Genomic DNA, 18,307 nt, shown 5'->3' with positions numbered 1-18,307 from the left:
ACAATAAAGGAAACCATTAATAAAGTTAAAAGGCAACCTATGGGATAGGAGAAAATATTTGCAAGCTATGTATCTGATAAGGGATTAATTTCCAAAATATAGCAGTAATTCAATAGCAAAATAAATAAATAAATAAAATAACCCAATCAATGGGCAAAAGATTTGAATAGACATTTCTCCAAAGAAGACATACAAATGGCCAACTGGTATACAAAAAGATGTTCAACATCAATCATTAGGGAAATGCAAATCAAATCCACAATGAGATATCACCTCACATCTGTTAGGATGACTATTATAAAAAAAGAGATATTAATTGTTGGCAAGGTTGCAGAGAAATTGGAACCCTTGCACAATGTTGGTGGAAATGTAAATTGATTCAGGAGCTACAGAAAACAATATGGAGCTTCCCCTCAAAATTAAAAACATAACTGCCACATAATCTAGCAATACCATTTCTGGATGTATATCCAAAAGAATTGAAATCAGGATCTCTAAGAGTTCCCAAGTTTACTGCAGCATTTTTCTCAATAGTCAAGATATGGAAACAATCCAAAAGTCTATCAAGCAATGAATGGATAAAGAAATTTTGATATATACATATGATGGAATATCATTCAGCCTTAAAAAGAAGGGAATTCTATGATTTGTGACAACATGGATGGACCTAGAAGACATTATACTAAGTGAAATAAGTGAGTCACAGAAGGACAAATACTGCATGGCTCCTCTTATATAAGGCATCTAAAGTAGTCAAAGGTATAGGAATAGAATAGAATGGTGATTATCAGAAGACAGGAAGAGGGCTATGTTGTTAAATGTGTAAAGCATAGTGCCTATAGTTAACAAAAATGTATTGTGTACTTAAAATGTGTATTAACATAGAAATTAAACAAGAGAAAGCATGTGGGATTTTGAGCATTAACCACACAATTAATTAAATCATATTGAATCCATTGACTTAGGTTTTACTGTATTATGAGCATTTATCTTGACATTTCTTTTAACCAGAATTGCTAGTTTGTGAATTGAGTGTATCAGCCTTCATCTTACTGTCACTATTATTATAGGATTATTTATATAGAGGAAATAGATGAGATTGGCAGTCATTTTTCCCATACACTAAATCTATAGATCCAAAACTACACTAACTGAAACTGTCATCTGACTATATCTACAAGGTAGGATTTGAGGAGAAGTTTATGCTGAACAGGTTTGGTAAATGTTTGCCTTGTTGGTGTTACTACTGTGCGGCATGTGTGATGTTAATATTAATGATGGAAAGAGGATACAAAGCTGTGGAAGACAGAGCTCCTGCTTTTAGAAACTTACCATTTGAAGAAGAAATAATAATCTAATGCATAAAAACACGAAACCTGGCATGAAATTATATGGAATTGAGTGAGAGTCTTAGCTTTGCCATGTATTATCTAAGATTTACTGGATCTTACCAAACTTCAGTTTCATATGGAACAATGGGATAGGTTTGTTGGAAGAATCAAGTGTGTTAATATATGTAAAATGCTAAGAGAAGTTCCAGTATGTTGTAAATGCTTAATAAGTAATATTCTTTAATAACATTAATGGAAAATTACATGGAATTTTTCAATTAATGGAAAAAATATGATTATAATGAAAATCCTGAAAATTCATAAAAATATTAGCTTAAATAGATTTGTTTAATGCTTCAAAAACTGCAGTCCTATTTTTTAATTAGCAAATAAGTTTAAATGAAATTTAATCCTTTTAATTAAAAATTAAGCCCTACTTGCAACTTTGCAGTTATCCTAGGCAAAGTATGGAATTGCACATGTTTATAATTTATGCTCACATGAGCCCTGGCTTCTCATATTTTTTTCATGGAAGCTTCAGAAGGAGCAGGGGTTCCTACTTTGTTGTGGTTGGTGAAAACTTGTTTACAAAGTGCATCCCCTCATCGCAGTGGTTCCCAAGTTGAGTGTGCATAATAAAAACACATGATCTCACCAAATATGCAAATTCAAACTATCTTAGAGATTCTGATTCAGGTGGTGGCAGTGTGATCAAGAAATGTAATTTTTTTTTTTTTTAAAGCATCACAGATAACTCCAATTCAGGTAGTTAGAAGCAGCACTGCAAAATTTGAGAACCACTGCAAAATGTGTCTGCTCTGAGTATCTTGATAATACAAGACTAGAAATCCAGGCTAGAGGGAGAAGAGTATCAGTATTTGAAGAAGACAAAGGCTGGTTTGAAGTGGTGTCAATGTTAAGTCAATGTTTCCAGTTTTGAAAATTTATGGTGGTCTACAGTCCCTTCATAATCATTTGAAAGGCATTGACAGTGGAGTTGGTAGTCCCTGAGTGAGAAGAGATATGGGAATGCTTGTGTGTAAAATGGTCAGGATTAAAATTAGTTCAAGGGGAGGAAGCGGTGGTTGGTACATATATTGAGAGTCAAATAAACCACCTATAAAGGAGGAACATAAAATTAAGTTTCCTGTTGTGCCCATCAACACAAAGGGCTTCACTTAAGGATTTAAGAATTGAAAATATCTAGAAACATTGAAATAAAAACTTGAAAGTAATTTTGTGCAAATACAATTATTAATCAACCACAACATGTGGAATTAAGTTTAAAATTCCTTGTTAAAAGTGATTAAATTTCTATCAGGTGGCAGAGCCTGATTATTTACCTACGTACTAGATCTTCAAGAAAAGTTCTGAGAGAATAGCTGTTTTAGGAAATTTGTACATTTCAATACCCAGGTCAAATCTTTCTTACATTAAAAAAAAATAAGTGAATATTTTCATTTGCATGAAGTAATTATTTTATCAATAAAATACATATAATATATGACATTCATATATCTTTGTTTTTTTTTTTTTTTTTATATCTTTGTTTTAATTTGGGAAAATTAAAAATCTCTCAGATTTTTCTATCCTCTGATATAAAATTTACTTTACCAAAATAAGCAATAATAAGCAACAGAGTATAAAATTCTTTACACGAACATTGTGAAAATGCTTTGTAAGCCACATAATAATATAAAAATGTAAATCATTATTATATACTCTCCCCTGAATGATACAATTCAATACAAAAATATGATGCATGTAAATCAAGCTAATTTAGATGCACTGTGAAAGAACAATAGTAATTACAGAAAAAGAAATAGGACTCTTTAAATATCTATTACCTCTCAAGCACTGTTCTATGTCCTTGTATTTATTTACACTAATTCTCAAAGAAATCCTGCAAAATAGCTGTGCTGGATCTCATTTTACAAATGGTACCTCAGACTCCCAGATGTTAAGTAACTTGTCAAAGATAGCACAACTTGCAACTGGTGAAGCCAAGATTTAATTTTAAATATTCCTTCATTCTTTCAATAAAGTTGTCATAAACATCTCTGGAATGGAAGATGTATTCACCATTTACTTCCAATTGCATGAAGCAAATACACTATCAAATGTGCGGTGATCTCTTTAAAAAGGGAGCTGATAACATGAATTTGGAACTACTCTTTACACATTAATTATACTCCTCAACACTGATCCTTAACTTAGTGCTAATGCTCCCCTTGAAACATTAGCATGTCATTAATTCATTTAGCATCCCGAATAGAATGAAAGTATGAATCTCCTGTGGGCTCAGTCTAAATTGTCAGATGGTTTTTAGTAGTGATGTCCAGAGATGAAGTTTTCTTGGTGATCACAGACCATGTAAAAACCTCAACATTATTGTCTTTCTCAGCAAATTCTCTGTAATAGCAATATTAATTTAGCAGCAGAGATTTCTTCTCTCCAGAGGAAAGTTTAAAATAACTTGTGCTTTGCAATTAAATAGGATTTTGTTATTAAAATAATTCAGAATCAGCTAGAAGTGAATTCTGTCAAAGTTCTAGTAAAAATATGCAATAAAGTTAATTTAAGAATAACATTTAAACCAGCCCTAGATGGCAGTGTCTAATTTTAATTGTTATACTGTCTTCTTTAACAGTATAACATAAAGTAATATATGCTAACATTTAACAAATGAAAAACTAAAGCCTGCTACATGACTATCCCACTACAGTAACACTTGTTCAGAAGCATTTTGGGGTAGCTTGTTAAAATATTTAAGTCTTTATTTACAAATCATTTCTCCTAGCTCTATGGGTGTTTAAGTGTTGAGCTAAACAGAGTGCTACAGAGCCACAAACAGATGGACTCAAATATAACTAAGAAACTGTAGAAATAAAGCAACTTCATTTTATATTCACACTTTTGTTCATCTTTTACTTTCTTCCTACTTGTTCTATTACCTTTTTGCTTTCATTTTGTTTGTTTCATCTTAGACTTCAATTTACTTATTATTCTAAGGCAAATACAGAACATATCACCAACTCTGTTTCTTCTTATTATGCGCTTAGAACATGAAACAACTTGATAATAAGCAGGTACTCTTATTTATTTGATCTTGTTTACATTTTTATTAAAAAGTGGTCTGTGCGTCCGGAGCCTGTGCTCCACAACGTGAGAGGCCACAACAGTGAGAGGTCCGCGTACTGCAAAAAAAATAAATAAATAAAATAAATAAATAAATAAAAAGTGGGAATCAAGAAAACATGTCTTTTAGTAGTACAAGGAACATCACACAAAAGCTTGTGCATCTCATTCATAGCTGTTTATCGTAGGAAGATGAACTGATGGGAAATCAGAACTTCTTGCTCTGACAGCATTCAAATACTCAAAAGCAGAAAACCAGAAAGAGAACAGTTTGCTAAAGGGAGGCACGCACCACAGATGCTGAGAAGCTTACAATAGGCTAGATTGAAAAAGTATTTAAGAGAACATGTAGCACAAATAGGTAATTTAGTGATGGCTCAAACGATGCTATTCTGCCAATGACTGTAGTTTCCATTATTATGTTTAGATTTTAACATGAGAATTAATGTTTATCTACAATCCTGGGAATAAAAAACATCAGTCTTTTGGCATGTTCAAATCAAATCATACATTGCCTTCTTAAAAAAAAAAAAAAAAAAACGGTCTTCGCAAATAAAAATGGTGGCCACAAAAGGGCTGAGAAATTTAATTCTGCAAAATATTAATTTCTTCTGTATGCTGAGTAAAGACTGTGCTGTATAAGTTGGTACCTTTAAGGGAGAGAGAGTTGATCAAAACAATTTAAATAAGATAAGGTGGGGACATGGAGTTTAAATTTACCATCTAAGATTTCAGAGAACTCATTCTGTTCCCTTTCAGAAGGAGTATTGGAAAGGTACTTTGGGAAGGTATGAGGTGGGGAAAATAGTCACCAGTAGGAACAGGCAGAGGGCAGGAGAAAAGGTGCCCTTAGGAAACAGACCAGCCTGCTTGTGAGATTATGCCATTCACTTATCTTTTGGGGCCTTAGATGAATCAAACAAGAGAATTGCACCAGATGATCTATAAGGTTTCTACTAGTTACCAAATCATCGGATTTTGTAGCAAGGGAAAGATTCATGATTCCTGGTCAAGCTCATGACTTCTGAGGGGCTAGAAGGAGGATGGGGTTTGTTGGGTGTTGGCTTCCTTTGTTAATTCCCAGCCCATTCTTTTTGGAAGCTAGCTAGATTTCCTTCATAAGAAGTTTGTCTGCATCCCCAAATGACTATGGTTTATATTCTCAATCTTCTTCCCCAAACATCCTTTGGGGTAACTAGTCCTACCCTGACTCCTCCATCTCTTTTCATGAGAGAGAATCAGCCATTCTCTATGTAGGTGCCTAGACTCATTGTTTACTGCTACATGGTGTTTACAGGTTCACAGAATGATAATCTGTGAAATTAGGAAATCAGAATTCTGTAAATCAGCACCCTTAATCCATGGCCAAGTAAAAATAAAGCCCAGAGACATGAAGGAACCAACAGAGTCACACAACAGTTACCAGTAAATCTAGGAACAGAAATCACATTGCCTAACTTCCAAATTACTTGCTCCCTTCTTCTTACCACTGTGTAGATCTATTTCTTATCACAGATTACATTATAGCATCCCTGTTTTCCAAACATTGTATTAAAATATGGGACCATCTTTCATGCTTTCACTCTCTTTTTTAAAAATTTTGTTTATTGTTGACTTTGAGAAAAAAGTGTTTAATGGATAGTTCATAAATCTAATTTTTGGTCAGCCCAAAGTATTTTCCATTTATCAGTTTCTAATTTTCATCTTTGCTCTCAAGCTCATTTCTCTACTTTTTATCTTCACTGAACTTCAACTGGCACCTATTAACCTACATCCTTGTGCAATGTGACTCTTCTGGACGTTGAATATAACTCGAGGGGGAAGGTGTGGGGCAGTGGTATTGGCTGTCACTTGATATCATGTGTAGATTTACGATTTAGCATTTTCTGTATTCTGCAAAGATTATTTAATTCATACTTCTGTTTTTTTGGATCAAAGGGGAAGATAAAACACCATACCAGTGACTTTATAGAATGCAAAATGATTTCCAATGATTATACATTCATGGAATGTCACAAATAGATGAACTAGTAGAGTCCAGTTTTCTTATCTATTCGTCTTGTTTTCATTTATTAAACACCAGCCACTTATCAGGTGCTTTGCAGTAGAAATAGAAATGAAAGCATGGGTTTTCCCCTCAGATAACCTCACAATTTATTAGGAGTGGCTCAAGGCAGAAAGGGAAATAGTAATCATCGATGTCCACTGAAAAGGCTTATGCTGGATTGTCTCTCAGAGTGTGACATCTGCAAATAGGCAGGACAGGATCCAGAGGATCCAGACTGGGAAAGCTAAGGAAGACTTCCAGAAGGAGGTAATGTCTGATCCTGTTGGAGAATGACAAGAAGGTGTGAGCCAAGTGAAAATGCAGAAGGAGGTCAGAGGGTAATATAAGACACAAAAGGATAAAATACAGAGCTGAATACAATGGGCATATTCAGGAAAGTATCATAGTTTTGGAATGATTGGACTGTAGGAAACTTCCTGAGAATGGGCAATAAAAAGGTATGCCCACTTCTGCAGTTCTCTTTATGCCAAGTTAAAGAGTTGGACCTTCATGTGAAAACTAAGGGAAAGCCTTGGAAGACTTTAATTGAGGGAGTGATAGTATGAGATTTAGGTTTTCATAAGCTGCTGCTGACAGCACATAAAAAGTAGATTTAGCAGAGGTTGGGGTGCTTAAAGAGGTGAGACTGGGAAAATGGCGATCAGAAAGAAGTTTCTTATAATAATCCAAGTAAGAAAAGATGAGATCTGGAGTAAAGGCAGCCTCAGTAAGAATGGAAAAGCAAGATGCACTGAAAAACATTAAAGGTCGAAAATGGATGCTCTAGAGAACAGAAGGGCCTGAAGATGTGAAATTAATCAACCCGGGCCACACACTTAATGAGTACCAGAGCTGTGATTGGAACCAGGTGCCTATGTCCAGTCAGGGAATATCTCTGCAACATTGCTCTGCCTCTCCAAGTCTACACTTTGACAATGACAATAATTAAATTTAAGATGGATTGTCTATTTACAGCAAAGGGCTATATTTAAGAGAACCCATTTTTCCTCATTATCCAAGGCAAGTAAATGCAGGTGTTTGATTCTAATAGAATAGGATGTTAACAGCTCCCTCAATGCCTGAACTTCCTGGAAACAAATAGACATAAGTTGCCCTTGATTTAACCTCAGAGTGGATATCACTTCCCTTCATCAGTGGGCAACGTGATGACAGATGTCCTGTCTCATCTCTCTGTATTTTTTTTTTAACCCAAAGCAACACAATGTCAATAGGTACTGTTGCCAAGAGAGAGGTTTCTCACATCAAGCCCTTATTCCTAAACAGATTTTGGGGGACTGGATAGGAGTAGGAGTCAAGGAGAGGTGTGGGGTTAACTGCAAATTACTGCATCTTTGTGTATGGCTCTTCCTTAACTAAATGCCAGAGTCTGTGACAATGTTAACCCTCACTGCAAGAATCAAATGAAGGAATGTGTGTAAAGGGGCTCTGTGAAACTGTAAAAGTGAAAATTAAAAGTTAGGAGTTGCTATAATTCATTCCTCCAAAGTAAAGATGCTTTAAAAATATTTTGCAATGCTTACTTTTGAAAGGATGACAGAGGTATGATACTTCTTTGCCCAAACTTTCAGTATACAGCACACTGTCATCACAGGTATCACACTGTTCTCAACTGCCCTTGATTCAATTTACTAATGCACACCTCTTAGATTACTGTTGGTAAATGGTAGCTACCAGAAATTTTGTGGGAGAGCGTTAGCTAACCACATCCACACATCACTACCAGGTTATATTATGCACATAGGCATTTACTCTCTGAAAATTATTGGCAAACACATACAATGAAAATAGTTCATAGGAGTTGTTCTGCAGGCTTGAGGAAGACCCCACATCTGGACAGAACTAACACTGCATTCAATGCTCCAGTGCTCATTAGATCTTCACAAAGAGGGAAACAAGGACTCACAATGAGTGTTCCACATAAGGGCACATTCTGAATGTACTTTCATTCTCAGGTGCACCTGCAAACTAGAATATTTAAATATACTCTTCAGACAAAAGAAGGGAAGGGGAAAAGTATAAATTGGTGGTGCCATGAACATAGTGTTGGCAGAATGTCAGAGAAGAAAGTTTTCATTATATTGTAATAATAGATCAGGGCAGAAGAGATAGAATTCTTGACCAGAAGCCAAGATTTTGAAGGGTACTTTGGAGGTGCATCCCCTTGCAGATTTATCTATCAATTTCCATGTTTGAAGTTTCTAGATTAACCAGAAGGGGCTATGAGCTTTTGCTTTTGGCCAACACTTCTCATAGCGCTGGAGATTCAATGCAGCCTTTCAGACCTGGCTCTGCAAACACTAAGATGTTTTGGGGGAAAATATACATATGTAAATATATGTAAATTATATATATATATATATATATCATACATACATATGAATGAATTCCTTGAAATCATATTATCCATTACCAAAAGTTTCCAAACCCTCTCCTGCCTCTGAGCCTGGAGGTAATTGATTCTCAAGGCTTATGACATTTGCTGTAGCCCTTCCTGCCCTTTCTTCTCTTCATCTTTGTTTTTCTAAATCCTACTTGTCTTGTTGGTCTCTATTTAAATGGCTCCTACTCAGGATGCCTTCCCTGTTATCCTGCACTTGTTAGATCCTGCCATTCTAAATTTCTATTGTACCCTACATTTCCCCACTGGTGACACTACTTCATCACATTAATTGTAGTTGTGATTACTTGTCCCCACTCTCAGGGGAAAGAGTCAATGACAGTCTTCTTCACTGTTTTTTTTAGGTTTATGAAATTGCTGATATTTTCTTGTTTTGTGACTCACAAACAGCAATTTCATGTGGTTTGAATTCTTATATGCTTTAGCTCTTAGCAGAGTATCTGTCTGCATGCTAAATGCAATTATATACTTAGGGTCTCATCATCAAGGATGTTTCTGTTAATAACCACGATCAAATGGACCATCCAGAAGAATTTTTACAAACTATGTTTTTCCTTAAATCTCTTTTGTTAATAATGTACTAGTTTATTTTTAATAAAATTATATGTTATTTGATCATTATTTATTTAAGTGATACATTTATGTTACAGAACACATTACAAGAATGAGAGATGGAAAGCTTAATAGTAATTTATGCTAGTATTTATGACTACTAAAGGCAATTCCTTCCACTTAAATCAGGTGGTTTCATTAGAAGTGGGAACATGCAGTGGTGTCTGAATGCCCCTTCTCCTTTCTTATTTCCTTATTAGACCCAGAGTGGGATCCCCCTCCTTCTTACTTCTGATGGGGAAACTGTGAAGACACACATGGTCTGGAGTAGACAGCCTCAGTGATTATTCTTAAGCCTTCCCTGGTGCTGGGAGAATGAGTATTAACCTAAAAGTAGCTATGACCTTAGAAAAAACAGTGTTGTGAAAGGTTACATAGAAATGCAAAGGGTTTCAAGACTGTGGATGGAAATGGCTTATTTTAGTAATTATTTAAGACAGGGGTTGGTAAAGTATGGCCCTTAGCCAAATCCAGCTCACCACCTGTTTTTGTAAATAAAGTTTTATTGTAACACCACCTTTCTGACTGATTTGCACTTTCTCTATAGCTGTTTTCTCACTAAAATGGTGGAGTTGAGTAGTTGCCATGGAGATCATATTGCTACAAAGCCAAAGTATTTACTATTGGTGTCTTTACAGTAAAAAGTTCTCCAACTCCCTTTTTAAAGAAATATGTATTCTATAAATGTCCAATTGTTTCTAAATTATTGGTTGAAAATTAGAAATACATAACAATGTATGTAGATAATGATTAAAGCATGCAAATAATTGACATCATTATTACATTTGCCTACTCCAGTGTAAGGTAATGGCATCATCACTATGATGTTTAACTTGTATTTACTTTGAGCTTAAAGGGGAGGGAATAGTTTGTTAAAAATGAAATGAACATGAAATAACTCTTGTCAAAATGTTCATGAACTGACCCAAGATATGGTAACAAACCAGAATCACTGAAACTTCCTTTGTTCACTCATTCATATTCTAAGAGTAGGCTGATGTAAAGCTGCAAAAACCAAAATTCAGTGTCTGGGCTTAGATTCTCAACTGGGATCTCTATGAATTTCCATGTCTTCCTTTGATAAGTTGTGAGATTTACCCCAGTCAGAAGGAAAGAATAATGAAATGAAAATACCCTGTTAGACTAAGTGTTATAGGACTCTACCTGTTATTGAGGTCCTTCTCACATTTTGTGTGGAGGAGAGCCAAAGGAAGCCCAAACATCACTCAGATCCAATCCTACTGGCCATAGATGGTCACAGCCTTAAATAGGACTCTGGGTCCTCTCAGGTCATATCTGTGCTTCTAAACACATCTTTGACTATAGCAAAGTTTTCTCCCCAACTGATTTAAGAAAGTCATCATTTACTGGGTAACAATCTTATGTTTTTTCTCCTAAGCTCTAATCAGAGAGTTGCATTTTCCACATGTGCACCATACCTCTGTTTCTTCCTTGGGTGTCATTTCTCAGACCTTGTGGTTTTACTGTGGCTGAGTTACTTACAGCATAAATCTTATTAGATAAGCACCTGCCAATTACTCACAGCTTCTGTAATATTACAGCCATTGGTACATCATTTAGTATATACAGACACACACACATCTCTAGACAGACAGACAGACAGACACACACACACACACACACACTACCAGTTATATCCACTGATGTAATCATCTATTGTTCCTTCCTTCTCTCCTGATTTAACTTAACTGTGCTTTGCCTTGAGGACTTTGTTATTAGAATGGATAACTAATGACTTCTGGAAATACTGACTTTCCACTTGGCTTAGAGATGAATATCTCTGTGCCATCTTTCCCGAATAGTGCATGCGGAAATCACAAATTGTACTAATTCTCTGTGACAACTGTTTGTTGTTGTTATTCCAGATTTGGACTGACCCCATTTCCAAGGTTCCTTACAGTTAAACAGTGGCTATTAAATCAGCAAACTAAATTGAAGCAACCTTTTATCTATACACAGAAACAATAGAATTGTTTGTTAGGAGTTGACTCATGTGTGTTTGTTTGTTCTGCTGAGTTTTGCTGCTTTAAATATATAATATACTGACTAGTTCTACCCAAACTAACACGCACCAAAATAACTATCCATTATCAGGCTAAGAACAAGCATAAAATCAAAAAGCATTTTAAGTAATTCTATTTTACTTAAATTTGTAGGCAAAATACTTCATTAAGGCTGTAGGCAATGCAAAAACTATAAAAAACCTTGACTACTTTCTAGTAACCTCCAGTAGCATTGTACAAGCTGTTAAATAGAGGTTTTCAGATGTAAGCATAAGTTCACTAATTAAAAAAAAAAAACCTCTCTGTCCTAGTGAATGTACTAGATGCTGAAGATAGCAAGACGAATATGAAATTGTCTTTTACCTTAAGGAGTTCTTCATCATGTGCTACAAGAGAGAAAAGAGAATCACCAATAAAAATGCAACAGTGTAAATATTAAAATAAGCTTTAATAGAAGTAAATGGATAATTCAGATAGAGAACTTAAACCATTAAACTTGCTATTTTTTTCTGGAATTAAAGGAGCAGACCTATAAATTAACTGTTAGTAAAATAAACCTTAGAAGTATAGCTAAGAAATTCACCAGTGATCCTTAGGAGAACAAGGAAAAGGAAAGTGTGAACTCTGAATCAAATGAGAGAACAGTATCAAAGAATCTATCTGAGTTTTTGTTGGTTGCAAAAAACATGGAATAATTACCACCAAAATAATGAAAAGGTCAGAACATGTTACAATAAATGAAGTGAGCTTGTGCCTGTTGCCAACATCTCTCACTTTAATTGGCATTTGTTTTTAAAGAAATACTGTGACATTTACACTTCAATTATGTATGATAAGAATACTAACCAAGCTTCACAACAAACAAAAGAGATGAAAAATTAAAATTTCACACTTGGAATAGAAACAAAAATAACAAAAAGTTTACATTTAAAATCAAGTCTGGGTTATGCCTACATACTCAAAAGCACTAGATCTACCATACACTCAAGCATCTGAGTTCTTCACATATATTAATAAGTTTTTTATTAACGTAACTAATAACTTTTCAGAGTTCAAGGAACTTTATTGGCTTGCTGAACTGAACAACAGAAAGGTAATTTGTTATTTTTTTTAATTTTTATTTGAGTATAGTTAATTTACAATGTTGTGTTAGTTTCAGATGTACAGCACAGTGAATCAGTTATACGTATACATATATCCACTCTTTCATCAGATCTTTCCTATATTTCCATTAATATAGACCATTACAAAGCATTGAGCAGAGTTCCCTGTGCTATATAGTAGGTTCTGACTAGCTATCTATTTTATATACAGTAGTGTGTCTATGTCAATCCCAGTCTCCCAATTTATCCCTCACCCCCTTATCACCTGGTAATTGATATATTTAGTTGTATGCTAATATGGACAATGTGTAACTGACATCTCTCATATCTAAAGCAGAATTCATGTTGTTCATTTGTATAACAATTCTTCAAAGGCTTTGCACTGCCTGTTTCACTTTCCACTAACTTTTAACCTGCCCCAAATTTTGGACTTAACTTACCAGCCTTCTTACTTATTTCTCCCTTGTATATATTTAATTATCTTTAGATCATTGACTTAAATGTCTGACAAATTGACAGTTGCTTTCTCTCCCTGGGCCAGAATACAGACTGGCTCATTTATATCCAACTTGAGGGAATTATTTACAAAAATGTACAGGAATCAATCAAAGAATTCCACTCCCTTTACACCTTACTAAACTCAATGCCAAATATTGTAATGGTGTCTCCAACTATCCACCAAAAATATAAATCTTTGAGGACCTCAAGACATCTAAACACTGCATTTTTCTCTCTTTTTTTTTTGCGGTATGAGGGCCTCTCACTGCTGTGGCCTCTCCCGTTGCGAAGCACAGGCTCCGGACGCGCAGGCTCAGCTGCCATGGCTCACTGACCCAGCTGTTCCACGGCCTGTGGGATCTTCCCGGACCGGAGCACGAACCCGTGTCCCCTGCATCGGCAGGTGGACTCTCAACCACTGCGCCACCAGGGAAGCCCAACACTGCATTTTTGATGATGGGCTCAAAAGCACAGAGTTGTAACACCCAGCCTACAACAACTGCCACAAAAGGGCAGGGGTGGTGAGTATTTTGCTACTTGAACTGCTGTGATTGCTCATAGATATCCAGCCAAAATTGTCATACTAGTTGAGACAACACAAGCTCGTGTTTTTATTTATTTGTGTAAGACCACAGAAACAAAGGAAGCATGGAACAATATTTAATAGGGCAATAATGTGGGTTACATAATCTTCTCCCTGGTTACAGTCCCAGTAAATTGCTTGAAAGTGGTATTCAAGTAGTTGGTCATAAATGTGGGTGTATGACCAAATGGAGGATCTGTGTCCCTAACCCTTAACTTGTTCAAGGATCAGCTATATCTAAATCTCTCTCTCTCTCTCTCTCTCTCTCTCTCTCTCTCTCTCTCTCCATGGGTAAGAGACATTAAAGTCATTAAAGTATATTTCCAATTGCTGAATATAATGTATAATTTTGTTTTTATTCTGGCATATATTCTTTATTCCAGTAGTTAGTTAATACTCTACATAGTTATAAATTTATAGATCTTTGCAGAGAGGCTCTTAAACTACAACTAATTCAAAACTTTTACTGTAAAAATAAGGAAAATGAAGGCTAGAGGAATTAAACGACTTTTCCAAGGTAAAGTTCTATTTGAAGTTCTTATTTCAGCAACATGTGGGCTGAAAAAGTACAGATATTTTCTCCTGCTAGAAACACAGATAAAGTTGATAAAATAAGAGAGCAATAAATTAAAAATATATATAGGCATCCAGAAAACAAAGGAAGATAACTCAATGAAGACATAATAGAAAAGGTACAAAATTCATAAAAGTAAGCTCAGGAGCTGATAATATGATGAAGTAGGGGAATGTTGCAGCTGAATATAGAAGATCAGCCAGAAACATTAGTTATATGTTTGGACCTTCAAAATTACACAGTATTTCTGCTTAACTAGAAATCTAGAATTACTCTCCCCTCCATTGAAGAGTGTGAGGAAAAACTCTGCTCTTAAGCCATTGAATCTACAAGAATTTGCTTTGGATTCTAGATGGAAAAGGAAAAAAAATGAAGTATCTAATGAGAACAACAAAAAAGATAGGTTTGCACATTTATGTATAAATTCTAGATTTATATTGTTCTGAGGAAGTGGAAATTCCAAGCCACAAAACACATGTAAAGATAACACTGGATCAAAAAGAAATGTTCAAAGCTACTATATAGGAATAATTCCACAACCTATGGTTGATGGAAACTTCCTAGAAAAAAAAAACTCAGGAAAAAAAAAGTGAGCTCAAAATCAAACAACAAAAACGTCAGGAAATAATGTACATGAAACTGGGATAACAGATGTAACATAAAATAGAACACAAAATAAATTTACATTACAGGAGAATCTGGAAAAAAATGAAAAATAATTCTAAAAGTAAAAGCAAGACTGGAAGAAAGTGGACAAAAAGGGTAAAAAGACAAGAAAAATTATTTAAAATATACTAGAATATTTACTAAATACATGGCCTTTGATATCGTGAACTCAACAGATGAGTTAAAGATAAGATTAGACTTAGCTGAACACAGAATTGATGAACTGATAGGAAAAAATTACCCGTGTAGATGTACAAAGTTACAAAGATTTCTTTTGTTTTGAAACATAGAAAAAATATTAAAAGACATGGAAGACACACTTAAAAGTGTATCCCCAAACTAATTTCATACAGAGAGATACAAAAGAATCGGCAAATGTAAACATTTGAAAATAAAATTTAACCAATTAAAAATACTCCAGAAATCATGAAAGACATGACTGTTCATACCAAAGAATCACAAATCTCACCAAGTACACAGGAGGATAAATAATATTATTTTTTATACAAAATTTATTGAAATGTGAAATACCCAAGTCACTGAAAATCATTAACTAACCTACTGAGAAAAGTTTATCTGTTAAAAACAAACATCATAAAAATTTGAATGGAAGGAGGTGTCTTATCAAAAATAATAGAGTCCAGGAAATAATGATATTTTTAAGTGCTGAGAGAAAATGTTTGTCTTAGCTCTGTGTCCAGTTAAAATCTTGTTGTGAAAACAAACTAAAAACAAATTAGAAAAAAGTCTGAATTTTCAACTCATAATTTTATTAAAATAATTGCTAAAGGATGGAAGGATGGTGTAAAACAGCAATGTTAAGAAAAAGATCAGCAAATATTTAGGTAACTCTAAGTAAGCATTGATGATAACCCAAATAATAATATATAAATTGCAAAATGTCAAAATAAGTTGTAAGCAAAACTCTAAACAAATCAACAATTAAGGAAGATAAATTGATTAAACCAATGTACAAATCTCACATTATTGTTCAGGTAAGGAGAAGAGATATTGAATAAAGTTTGTCTTTGTTAAACATTTAAACATGAGTAATAAAACATGAAGTATAATACATATATCTAATGGAGGTATAAAAAAATCTTGAGTAAATCAATTCATTCTTGAATGTGTGTGTGTGTCTATATATATATATATATATATATATATATATATATATGCTTATAAGTATAAATTAAAGAAAAATATGGAAAATATAAAACAAATTAACATGGAAGAACATATTAAAATTTGTCAATAAGAATAATAAAAAACTGATACATTACCATGCCATTTCAAAGACAGTTAAAGAAAAATTTTTTTTAAAAATCAGCTTTAATAATAACAAAAGTTTCATCTAAACATGATGAAAGAGAAAGATTAAAGCAAAAAAAGGAAACATTATCATCATACATATTATTATCATATATAAAGTTCTAAAAATTACTAAGAACTCACCTAGATACATCTGATGGTTTTAAGAGACTGTATCAGTAGTCAACAATTTACACACAAGATCCAAGTAAAAAATTCAGTCTTATTTCTTCCTTAAATAAATAGCTTCTATATTATATAAACTATTCAAGAAAACAGAGAATAAAGGAACACTTTGTGTCTAAATTAAAGTCAATCTTTTTAAAATATATAACAGTAATGAGCAAATGGAATTAGAAATTTTAAAATATAATACTTTTTACATTAGCAGCCCCCAAAATAAAATATTTAGGTTTAAATCTAACAAAATATATATAAAATCTATGTAAGACAAACTACAGTTTGTAGAGATAGTCCAAATTTGCAGATAGTAAGAGCCAATATTCTCAAAATGTTAATTCTTCTCAATGTGATCTATAGATTCAATGCAATCCCAGTCAAAACCCCAGCAAGTTATTTTGTGGATATTGGCAAACTGATTTTAAAGTTGCAGTGGAGATGTAAAGGATTCAGTATAATCAACACAATATTGAAAGAGAAGAACGCAGTTGGAGGACTGACACTGCCTGACTTCAAGACTTACTATAAAACTAAAGTAATCAAGACAATGTAATATTGGCAAAAGAATAAACAAATAGATCAATGGAACAAAATAGGGAGCCCAGAAATAGATTCACACAAATACAGTCAACTGATCTTTGACAAAGGAGCAAAGGCAATAAATACATTAGAGCAAAGACTGTCTTTTCAACAAATTATTCTGGAACAAATGGACATCCATATGCAGAAAAGTGAAGTTAGAGACCTAACAGGCTGCACAAAGATCAATTAAAAGTGGATCACAGACTTAAATATAAAATATCAAACTATAACACTCTTAAAAGATAACATGGGAGAAAATCTAGATGACCTTACATAAGATGATGACTTTTTAGATATAACAACAAAGGAACCATCTATAAAAGAAATAACTGATAAGCTGGACTTCATTAAAATAAAACTTCTGCTCTGCAAAAGACATTATCAAGAGGTGGAAGACAAGCCACAGACTGGGAGAAAATATTTGCAAAAAACATATCTGAGAAAGGTCTGTTATGCAAAATATACAAAGAATTTTCAAAACTCAACAATAAGATAATGAACAATCTGATTAAAAAATCAACCAAAAATCTGTACATACACCTTGCCAAAGAAGATATCTAGATGGTAAATAAGCATATAAAAAGATGCTTCATATCATATTTCATTAAGGAAATTACAAATTAATACTGCGGTGAGATACCATTGCATACCTATTAGGATGGAAAAATCCCAAACTCTGACAACACCAAATGTTAGTGAGACCTGGGTCTCCTGAATACCCTTTGGATTTCATCCTGGGGGAAATAACCCATTCATTTGCTAGAACATAAGCTACTTCTTAGGACCTTAGAGATCACGATTCTCTAGTGTTTTCAATTTAACTTTTAACTGTCCAAAGCACAGGGATTTTATATAAGAGCAATGTTAATAAATTAATGGAATTGCCTACCCTACACAGCCCACTACTAGCCATAATTCAACCTTTATGAACTACGCTAATCTGATCCATATGTAGTTGGCCACTACCTCTGATTAAAAAAAAAAAATTCTATTCACCACCCTGGGATTAATTTCCATTTGGATTGCTATCCATAGTTTTTGCTACATCAATTCCTGAACTTTGACATTCTATGATGCCCTGTTTCCAAGCCATAGGTTATTCACAACTAGTAATCTGAAATTACAGAGAATAATATCAAGGCAAATGACCTGCCTTGCAAGAAATGTTAAAAAAATCTTTAGAGAGAAGGAAAATAATGTAGGTAAGAAACTTGGAAGTAAAAAGTAAAGAAGTGCATC

The sequence above is a fragment of the Phocoena sinus genome, chromosome 2 (assembly GCF_008692025.1).
Source record: "Phocoena sinus isolate mPhoSin1 chromosome 2, mPhoSin1.pri, whole genome shotgun sequence".
NCBI lineage: Eukaryota > Metazoa > Chordata > Mammalia > Artiodactyla > Phocoenidae > Phocoena > Phocoena sinus.
Note: the sequence above shows the minus strand (reverse complement) of the source record.